Below are 11748 nucleotides of genomic sequence, written 5' to 3'. Positions count from 1 at the left end.
TCTACCTCTTTTTTTATGAGAAAGCAACCAGTTTCACCATGGTCAGATCACAGTACAACTCAACCCTGGCCAAAGAGCTGTGATGGCTTTTGACCAACCACTGTCTGCTCTTGCAAAGTTTGTTCATTGGAGCTTTCCTAAGGCCTACGAAGAGCAAATGTTTGTGGGTATGTTTTGGCGGACTGCACTTAGAAATGGCCCTATGGAACACAAACGGATCATTTTTGGATAGCTCAGATTGGATCCGCTGCCTTGTAAACTCATTCTTGAAGTCAGCACACTTGACTAAAACAAGGCACAGTCACCAAGTTACTTTGCTTCCAAACTCCGTAAAGATGCTCGGCTGTTGGAGTCCACATGCACTTATGTTGTTACAGTGCCTTGCGAAAGTATTCGGCCCCCTTGAACTTTGCGACCTTTTGCCACATTTCAGGCTTCAAACATAAAGATATAAAACTGTATTTTTTTGTGAAGAATCAACAACAAGTGGGACACAATCATGAAGTGGAACGACATTTATTGGATATTTCAAACTTTTTTAACAAATCAAAAACTGAAAAATTGGGCGTGCAAAATTATTCAGCCCCTTTACTTTCAGTGCAGCAAACTCTCTCCAGAAGTTCAGTGAGGATCTCTGAATGATCCAATGTTGACCTAAATGACTAATGATGATAAATACAATCCACCTGTGTGTAATCAAGTCTCCGTATAAATGCACCTGCACTGTGATAGTCTCAGAGGTCCGTTAAAAGCGCAGAGAGCATCAAGAAGAACAAGGAACACACCAGGCAGGTCCGAGATACTGTTGTGAAGAAGTTTAAAGCCGGATTTGGATGCAAAAAGATTTCCCAAGCTTTAAACATCCCAAGGAGCACTGTGCAAGCGATAATATTGAAATGGAAGGAGTATCAGACCACTGCAAATCTACCAAGACCTGGCCGTCCCTCTAAACTTTCAGCTCATACAAGGAGAAGACTGATCAGAGATGCAGCCAAGAGGCCCATGATCACTCTGGATGAACTGCAGAGATCTACAGCTGAGGTGGGAGACTCTGTCCATAGGACAACAATCAGTCGTATATTGCACAAATCTGGCCTTTATGGAAGAGTGGCAAGAAGAAAGCCATTTCTTAAAGATATCCATAAAAAGTGTTGTTTAAAGTTTGCCACAAGCCACCTGGGAGACACACCAAACATGTGGAAGAAGGTGCTCTGGTCAGATGAAACCAAAATTGAACTTTTTGGCAACAATGCAAAACGTTATGTTTGGCGTAAAAGCAACACAGCTGAACACACCATCCCCACTGTCAAACATGGTGGTGGCAGCATCATGGTTTGGGCCTGCTTTTCTTCAGCAGGGACAGGGAAGATGGTTAAAATTGATGGGAAGATGGATGGAGCCAAATACAGGACCATTCTGGAAGAAAACCTGATGGAGTCTGCAAAAGACCTGAGACTGGGACTGATATTTGTCTTCCAACAAGACAATGATCCAAAACATAAAGCAAAATCTACAATGGAATGGTTCAAAAATAAACATATCCAGGTGTTAGAAAGGCCAAGTCAAAGTCCAGACCTGAATTCAATCGAGAATCTGTGGAAAGAACTGAAAACTGCTGTTCACAAATGCTCTCCATCCAACCTCACTGAGCTCGAGCTGTTTTGCAAGGAGGAATGGGAAAAAATGTCAGTCTCTCGATGTGCAAAACTGATAGAGACATACCCCATGCGACTTACAGCTGTAATCGCAGCAAAAGGTGGCGCTACAAAGTATTAACTTAAGGGGGCTGAATAATTTTGCACGCCCAATTTTTCAGTTTTTGATTTGTTAAAAAAGTTTGAAATATCCAATAAATGTTGTTCCACTTCATGATTGTGTCCCACTTGTTGTTGATTCTTCACAAAAAAATACAGTTTTATATCTTTATGTTTGAAGCCTGAAATGTGGCAAAAGGTCGCAAAGTTCAAGGGGGCCGAATACTTTCGCAAGGCACTGTACATGGAAAGCATACACAAGTCAGAGGTATCCAACCTTCCAGTTCTGGGGTATTGTTCTTGAATTTGAGAGACTTGTGATGATTGTTTTCAGTTCACACAGAACTAGAGATTTTGGTCTTTACTTTGAAACAGGCTTTGGCACCCTGGTTCTTTGCACTGGACAGAACAAACTATGCAAGGTGGATTCCTATCCACACCTGAGAAATGAAAGCCTTACCAAGCTCACATCATAGAAGAATTCTCAGACTTCTGGGTCCTGCCAAAAACACAAAACATGTTCTCATGTGTGCTGCTTGACCAAGTCCATGAGCAAAACAATGAGCTGCTAAAAGGTACAGGGGAAGCGACTGGTTTAACGGAGAACCCCACTGCCTTATGGATGATTTTGAATCCCAGCTTTCGAATGTACAGTACCTTGCGAAAGTATTTATCCCCCTTGGAATTTCTCATATTTTGTTGCATTACAACCTGTAATTTAAATAGATTTTTATTTGGACTTCATGTAATGGACAAACACAAAATAGTCCAAATTGGTGAAGTGAATTGAAAAAAATAACTTGTTTCAAAAAATTCAAAAAAATTGAAAACAGAAAAGTGGTTGGCATGTTGTGAAAATCAAATGATACAAACCCCCCCAAAATATATTTTAATTCCAGGTTGTAAGGCAACAAAATAGGAAAAAGGGGATGAATACTTTCGCAAGCCACTATCGAGTCTCTTTCAACACAAGCTAGGTTCATCAAGCTAGTAAACCTTCAAAAAAACAAGTGGAAAGCTTGTGCGACACAATCTCAAGCATGGGGAGTCCATTCCTAGATAAAATGTTGAGAGGTTCTGGTTTTGGATACATGCAATTGTGAAGTAAAGATGCCATTACCACTTTACGCACCATTGAGAAATGAGGCACTTCTCAATATAAAAAACGTCTTAAACCACTAGAGTCGATGTCCCTCAGAAATCGAATTAGCATAATACAAAAATCCCCATAAACATCTGTCAGTTTAAGCTGGAGATATCCGTTTTTTTTGCATTGGATGCGTCTCAATCCAGCGCATTTGCCAATGTTGCACTTCCACATCTGCAGTGAAAGGTACAGAGCTAGAGCGTTTTTTTTTCAGAACATGAGACATCCCGAAAATCGGTCTTCTCACAAAATCGTCTGTAGCATCCGAAAGATTTGGCCTACAAACTACTATAACCCCTCTATGGAAAACTGAGACTCTCAGGAACATGATGGTGTTCTACGATACTCGTCTGAAGTCGGTAGAGGGTGGAAACATCATGCTTTTGGGCTGTTTTTCTGCAAAGGGACCAGGACGACTGATCCGTGTAAAGGACAAAATTAATGGGGCCATGTATCGTGAGATTTTGAGTGAAAACCTCCTTCCATCAGCAAGGGCATTTAAGATGAAACGTGGCTGGGTCTTTCAGCATGACAATGATCCCAAACACACCGCCCGGGCAACAAAGGAGTTGAAGCATTTCAAGGTCCTGGAGTGGCCTAGCCAGTCTCCAGATCTCAACCCCATAGAAAATCTTTGGAGGGAGTTGAAAGTCCGTGTTGCCCAGCAACAGCCCCAAAACATCACTGCTCTAGAGGAGATCTGCATGGAGGAATGGGCCAAAATAACAGCAACAGTGTGTGAAAACCTTGTGAAGACTTACAGAAAACGTTTGACCTCTGTCATTGCCAACAAAGGGTACATAACAAAGTATTGAGATAAACTTTTGTTATTGACCAAATACTTATACTCCACCATAATTTGCAAATAAATTCATAAAAAATCCTACAATGTGATTTTCTGGATTTTTTTTCTCATTTTGTCTGTCATAGTTGAAGTGTACCTATGATGAAAATTACAGGCCTCTCTCATCTTTTTAAGTGGGAGAACTTGCACAATTGGTGGCTGACTAAATACTTTTTTTGCCCCACTGTACGTGATTTCTAGCTGCAGACTAGTAATCATATGTCTAAGATTTGCTCTTATTCTGTGGGGATTGATAGTCTCAGAGTTGAACCATTTCCATCCATGTAGCCAATGCTCCATGTGGAATAGTCTTGTCCTTTGGTAAAGTTGTAGTTTAAACCACTTCACACACCAGCGTCACCCAGGATGTTTTGGTCTCAGAAATTCAAACATTTGCAACCTCAGCTCACGCTGGGGTTTGCTTAGTCTGATGTGAATTTCACCAGGAGTGGGTTTTATACATAACAGCAGAAAAGGGCAGTCCATGACGCCTAATGTGATGTCAGGGCTCACGGGGGTGTGGCCACTGACTAGTTAATCTTTATATGAAAATCCATACTCTCATTTAAAAGGTTAATATCACATGACATATTTTCAAAATAGTTTTTTTAATCACATACTTTTCACAATATTTAAATGTAAACCTGACAGCTGGGAAATGTACACTTTAAGAGATACCGTTATTTGTGATTCCTGTTCTGCATGAGATCCTCAAAAGAAACAACTCGGCATAACTGTCCCTTAACTGTCCACAGACTATTACCACATTCTTAAAAGTAGCAATATTGTTTAATTCTCCCATTTTGGGGATTAGAAGTTTGGCCAAGTCTCTGTTCTGGGAAACTCTCTCCCTCAACACTGCATGGTGGTTTCTGCCCGGTATTTACGACCAAAGGTAATAAACCTGGGTTAGGAGAGAGATTGAGAAAGGGGGGAGCCATGATCTACACCGAGAAAGGGCCACGTCATGACACGTCACAACAGTTTGGGTAACACACTAATATATACAGTAACTCTCAAGAAGACGTACATGTTGATTGTTTTGCTCTAGGATGTCCACTGCATCACGACTCAGGATAAGACCCAGAAAGTTTGAATAACATACATATATTTATAAAACAGCAAATGACAGGTCAAGGGTAGGCAGAGGTCAGTAATACAGGGCAGTATCAAAAGGTACAGAACGGCAGGCAGGTTCAGGGTTAGGGCAGGCAGAATCATCAAAACCGGGATAACTAGAAAATAGGAGCTCAAGAAAACAGGAATATGAAAAACACGCTGGTAGGCTTGAATGAGACAAGACAAACTGGCAACAGACAAACAGAACAGGAATGAATGCACAGGGGATAGTAGGGAAGATGAGCGACACCTGGAGGGGGGTGGAGACAAGCACAAGGACAGGTGAAACAACAAATTGGTGGTCTAGAATTCTTACTCAAATGCAACTTTGATATGGGTAAAATCCCTATTAAGCTTGCAAACTTTCATAAACAAGTACTTCTAACTTGGAACCTCATGTACAAACACAATTTTTCCCCTCATAGGTATACAATCTGGCATAATAAAGACATAAAATACAAAAAAAACTCTTTGTTTTTCCAGAACTGGTTTGACAACATTATTTGGGTTAAACAATTATTGAATAATGATGGACAACTATGTGATTATCCAGAATTTATTAGAACACACAATGTTACATTCACTCCTGAGGAGTATCACATTGTTGTTAGAGCTGTCCCTAAAGGTGCAAGCTATTCTTCTTTTAGGAGAATATAACAGTACTCCAAGTGCAACTGTTGAGGATTTTGTAGCCTCAATACAACTAGAAGGAATTGACATTTTAAACTATAAATGTAATAACATGTATATAAGGAAACTATGTCAATATGTTACTATTCCCTCTGCTAAAATGTACTGGAATGCAGCCCTAGGACAAGTGAACAGGAACAAAGTTTTGTTGTTATCTGGTAAATATTGTATATCTAATAAGGTGAAAGAAGTATCATACACACTCATTCATAGAATCTACCCTGTAAAGACCTTTATTATACACAGATTTAAAATAGCTATTGATAACAAATGTGTATTTTGTGATTGTGACCCAGAGACTCTTGACCATTTATTTTGGGACTGCTCTTATGTCAGAAGATGTTGGTGTGTTAGAAGATTTTATTTTAAAATAAACAACAATTAACGTTAATTTGAAAGACTCTGATATTATGTTTTATTTTGAACCAAATGATACGGACCCTGATTGAACTTATATTGTTCATTTGTTTATCTTTCATGGCAGATTCTTTGTCCATAAAATTAAGTGGGTAGAGAACAATCCCCTTTTCACATTATTTAAGATAGAATTAAAATATTATTTTGAAATGATCAGTAAATGTAAAAACAAAAAAGCAATACGCACCATAAAAGTATTTAACATATTGAAAATGTATATCTGTTTTTTTGTATTTGTTGTGTTCATAATAAAATAAAATAAAAATGTAAATAAAAAAAATAGCTGCCATAGCTAGGTTATTTGTCATCAAATATGATTAGGTTGTCACGTTCTGACCTTAGTTCCTTTGTTTTGTCTTTTGTTTTAGTATGGTCAGGGCGTGAGTGGGGTGGGTTGTCTATGTTAGTTTGTCTATGATTTTTTATTTCTGTGTTTGGCCTGGTATGGTTCTCAATCAGAGGCAGCTGTCAATCGTTGTCCCTGATTGAGAACCATATTTAGGTAGCCTGTTTTCCATTTGGTTTTGTGGGTGGTTGTTTCCTGTTTAGGGTTTTTGTTTCACCTTTCAGGACTGTTTGTCGTTTTGTCTAGTGTTGCATATTTCATAAAATAATATGAACACTTACCACGCTGCTCCTTGGTCCTCCTCTCCTTCCCCAGACGACAAGCGTTACACAGGTAGTACCTGTCTTGACTGCATCAAACCGGGAGAAACTAGTTAAGCTAGCTATGCGAACTGAGGCTGCAGTGTATGCACTTTCTAATCCTACAGCTACAAATAACAACAACTCCATTCAGAATATTATGTAGCAGCCTACCTGTTGGCTCTTGGTCATTGTAGCCTATCCTTCTCAAACATATAATTCTGTCATTTTAATTACATCATCCATTGATTAGAGATCTTGCAACTTTTGCCACACACAAAGGCTCTGTGATTGTAGCCTATTGCCGCTTTGATGACTCTTGATTGGCCAACAACACGCTACATGCGCCACGCTCCACTCTCATGAAAAGCAAGAGCAGCAGCATAAATTATCTCTCTCTACTGCAGCAGTCACGTTTGGATCTTCATGGGCCCTTCCAGACAAGTCAGTTAAAATTACACATACCTGAGACCCATGACAATCATATCAGATCCGACCCAGACCTGTGACATTATTTAGAATTCTGGATCCGGTCCCGGATATTTGGGTACCGGTGGATCCGTGAAGACCTCTAATTTGATGTCTCAATGAGAGACGCCTAGTTTTCATGCACATATCTTCACTTGAGAAATACTGCACCAAACATCTTAGTTAGATTTAAAATTCTGCGACTAAGACTTCTTCTGCAAAAACGTCAAAATTAAAGACAGGTTTTAGATTAATTCAGACTATTTTCAGGAATTCTTTCTGTCTACGTTGTTGCTATGGTGGCCCGAGAGGGACAAACAACAGTAATATTGCCCCTTTTTCGTAGTTTTTCAAGCAAAGGTCTTTATTAGGGAGTTTGCGAGCACAGGCGGTCCCTTTGCCTAGCCGAGTTCTGCTGGCGCAAACCAAACCTACTGAGTGCTGCTAGGAGCAAACCAAGGGTTCTGACACCGAGGATGACAATTGGATGAAAATGTCATCCCGGTAAATAATTGAATTATCTTACCAAACTTAACACTATAAATACAGGCTACTGTACCATTGCCGTCATGCAGCGAGTGTGTAAGTATGGTGCTCCCAAATTTGTCTTGTAGTTTGGCTTGTAAAGTATAAACAAAAGACAGGAATGAAATATTTTAAGTTAATGAGTTAGGATTTACACTTTTCAAATTATTCATACTGTACTGTATAAATCAGCTTGGATCTCAAACTAAGTTAAAGAGCAACTGAATGAAGAAACCAACTTATCTGGTTGAAAACAGCCTACACTGCCTTCAGAAAGTATTCATGTAACGGATGTGAAACGGCTAGCTTAGTTAGCGGTGCGCGCTAAATACAGTTTCAATCGGTGACGTCACTTGCTCTGAGACCTTGAAGTAGTAGTTCCCCTTGCCCTGCAAGGGCCGCGGCTTTTGTGGAGCGATGGGTAACGATGCTTCGAGTGTGACTGTTGTTGATGTGTGCAGAGGGTCCCTGGTTCGCGCCCGGGTATGGGCGAGGGGACGGTCTAAAGTTATACTGTTACATTCACACCCCTTGACTTTTTCCACATTTTGCAGCCTGAATTTAAAATGCAGTACATTGAGATTGTTTGTCACTGGCTTACACACAATATGTCAAAGTGGAATTATGTTTTTCAAATTTTGTACAAATTAATTAAAAATGAATAGCTGAAATGTCTTGAGTCAATAAGTTTTCAACCCCTTTGTTATGGCAAGTCTAAAAAAGTTCCGGAGTAAATATATGCTTAACAAGTAAAATAGCATAGTGTTTAACATGATATTATAATTACTACCTCGTGTCTGTACACCACACAAACAAATTATCTGTAAATTCAGATAAAATTATCTGTAAACTCAGATAAAATTATCTGTAAACTCAGAGCAGTGAATTTCAAACACAGATTCAACCACAAAAACCAGGGAGATTTTCCAATGACTCGCAAAGAAGGGCATCTATTGGTAGATGGGGAACAAAAATAACATTGAATATCCCTTTCACCTTGGTAAAGTTATGAATTACACTTTGGATGGTGTATTAATACATCCAGTCACTATAAAGATACAGGTGTCCTTCCTAACTCAGTTGCCGGAGAGAAAGGAAACCGTTCAGGGATTTCTCCATGGGGCCAATGGGGACTTTAAAACAGTTACAGAGTTGAATGGCTGTGATAGGAGAACACTGAGGATGGATCAACAACACTGTAGTTACTCCACAATACTAACCTAATTGACAGACTGAAAAGAAGGAAGACTGTTCATAATATTTCAAAACATGCATCCTGTTTGCAACAAGGCATTAAAGTAATACTGCAAAAAATGTGGCAAAGCAATAAACTTTTTGTCCTGAATACAAAGTGTTATGTTTGGGGCAAATACAATGCATCACTGAGTCCCACTCACCATATTTTTAAGCATAGTGGTGACTGCATCATGTTATGGATATGTTTGTGATCATTAAGGACTGGGGATTGTTTTAGGATAAAAAAGAAACGGAATGGAGCTAACACAGAAAATAAATCCTAGAGGTATACCTGGTTCAGTCTGCTTTCCACCAGACACTGGGAGATAAATTCACCTTTCAGCAGGACAATAGCCCGAAACACAAGTCCAAATCTACACAGGAGTTACTTACCAAGAAGACAATGAATGTTCCTGAGTGGCCGAGTTATGGTTTTGACTAAAATCCACTTGAAAATCTATGGCAAGACCTGAAAATGGTTGTCTAGCAATGATAAACAACCAATTTGACAGGGCTTGAATAATTTTGAAAATAATAATGGGAAAATGTTGCACAATCCAGGTGTGGAAAGCTCTTATAGAGACTTACCCAGAAAGACTCACAGCTGTAATCGCTGACAAAGTGTCATATATATTTTTATGTACATATTCTTTATCCCTTTACACTTGTGTGTATAAGGTAGTAGTTTTGGAATTGTTAGTTAGATTACTCGTTGGTTATTACTGCATTGTCGCTCTAACCATGCTAACCATGTGTATGTGACAAATAAAATTTGATTTGATTTGATTTGATTCGCAGCTTATTTAGCTAACGTCGCCTGCCTGCTCAATGTGCCTGCTAGTTACTGCTAGCTATCGTCATTGACTAGAACCCCAGAGTTTTCAACCCCAGAAACGCAACATTGCGATTCTTCAATCAACGGAACACTCAGTGGAACACTTGAGGCTATTATAGCTACTATAGTTAGCTACTATAGCTAACTGAGGTTCACTGGTTATCCGCAATTCAATTGAACCTACATTATAGTATTTATGAAGTTGCATTCAAATACAGTATATCGTCTTTCCCTACTCAATCAACCATTGTGTATTACTCTATTTCAAGATAAGACAAAAATAAAACAAAAACAAATGTCATGCCCAAGATATTATTGAATTAGCAAACATAAGATGTTTCCCAGTACATTCCATCACTCGATATAGTATGAATCAACACTATAGAGGGATATAAGTTTCAACATGTTCAAATAATGAAATACAAGATATCTACTGTCTGTTGACACTAATATCATCATACAAAACATGCATTTTGCAATGCATACATGAAGACAAATATTTGTCTTATTGCGGAAACCTGTTTAGCGTTGTTGCTTGAATAGAACATACTGTACATAACATACTCTTCATCTTCAACAACACATGGTATCATCTTGATGCAGTATCCACATCAGAATGAGATGGATCGATATCTTATCCACCAATATGTTTGTGTTCATATTTGAATGTGAAATTGGAATGGTAAAGGTTACAATTTTAAGATATTTTTGTGTCTTTAAAAAGGCAGTCACTAGTTTGTGTCAAAGATAACAATAAGCAATTGACATATTTGTGTAATTATTCCCAATGCCCCACTCACTTGAAACAATGCCTAGAAACAATGTTATCTTCAAAGGCTGTGGGTACATTCAATTGTCAACCAACATACAGTAAGTACAGAGTTGACGACTCAATTGTCTCTCTGAATAAGAGCATGTGCTCAATCCATAAAATGTAATGTAATATAAAAATATGCCCTAAAGTACAGTTGGAGAATGCAAATGATTGCAGACTAGGCAATTAATCCAGACTTGAGATCTGTGTTTGAGTGGAATCTGCTTGCAAATCTTCCATAAATATGAATAAATGTTCTATTGCAAATGTCTGAAAAACCACTGGGATCCTATTTCAAAATTTGGCCCATAATGGGTACTTGCACTGAGAGTGCAAAACAATGAGAATAGCTTCCTAATATTTAGTCAGTTCCATATTCCATTTTCTTTTTCATTTAATTTGTTTTCAACACCCCCTGCAATTGAATAAATCACTCTATTAGTGTATGCATCATTCATTGTACGGAGATATTACCTCTTTCGACAAATCATGCTTTATTGTGTGGAAAGTACAAATCGTTTTATAGTTCTTTCTTATAATTAATTAGCAGTTTCAGTTTCTTTACAGTACATGGATGTTAACGCTCTTGTTGCATGCAGTAAAAAAAACGAACAGCAAATGATTATAGTCATTAAAATAATTTTTGTATTTAAAGACGTAGATCTTGTCAAATTATTGCTGAATTGTATTTTTAAGGTAACGCAGATCCGCATGCACAGAGACGTAGTCACGTACATGCACAAGCAAACACGTCAGGAAGTGTCTTGAAGAACATTAAGATCCTTACAAGGCATGATTACAAGGAGCTATGAAAAGGCAACCCACTAAACTGACTGTATAGGTTAAATGAGCACCACATTAGACTTGCAATATGATATTGCATATAAAAAAGTCTAGTTCAAGTACTTGAAAGAACAGTAGCATACATTTTGCTTGTTAAAACCAAATTTCACACATACAACTCCAGCATATGGATTATTAAAAGTTAGCACATTTTATTAAGTCAATATCAATTCATCTACGAAATAAAACATGACATCTTTAACATAGGTAAAATAAACATGGTTTAAAAAAGTTTTCAAACAACTACAGTGGGGAGAACAGGTATTTGACACACTGCCGATTTTTCAGGTTTTCCTACTTACAAAGCATGTAGAGGTCATTTTTTTTATCATAAGTACACTTCAATTGTGAGAGACGGAATCTAAAACAAAAATCCAGAAAATCACATTGTATGAATTTTAAGAAAATCAT

Source organism: Oncorhynchus mykiss, chromosome 3, assembly GCF_013265735.2.
Source record: "Oncorhynchus mykiss isolate Arlee chromosome 3, USDA_OmykA_1.1, whole genome shotgun sequence".
In the NCBI taxonomy this organism is placed as follows: Eukaryota; Metazoa; Chordata; class Actinopteri; order Salmoniformes; family Salmonidae; genus Oncorhynchus; species Oncorhynchus mykiss.
This window is presented reverse-complemented; position numbering follows the sequence as displayed.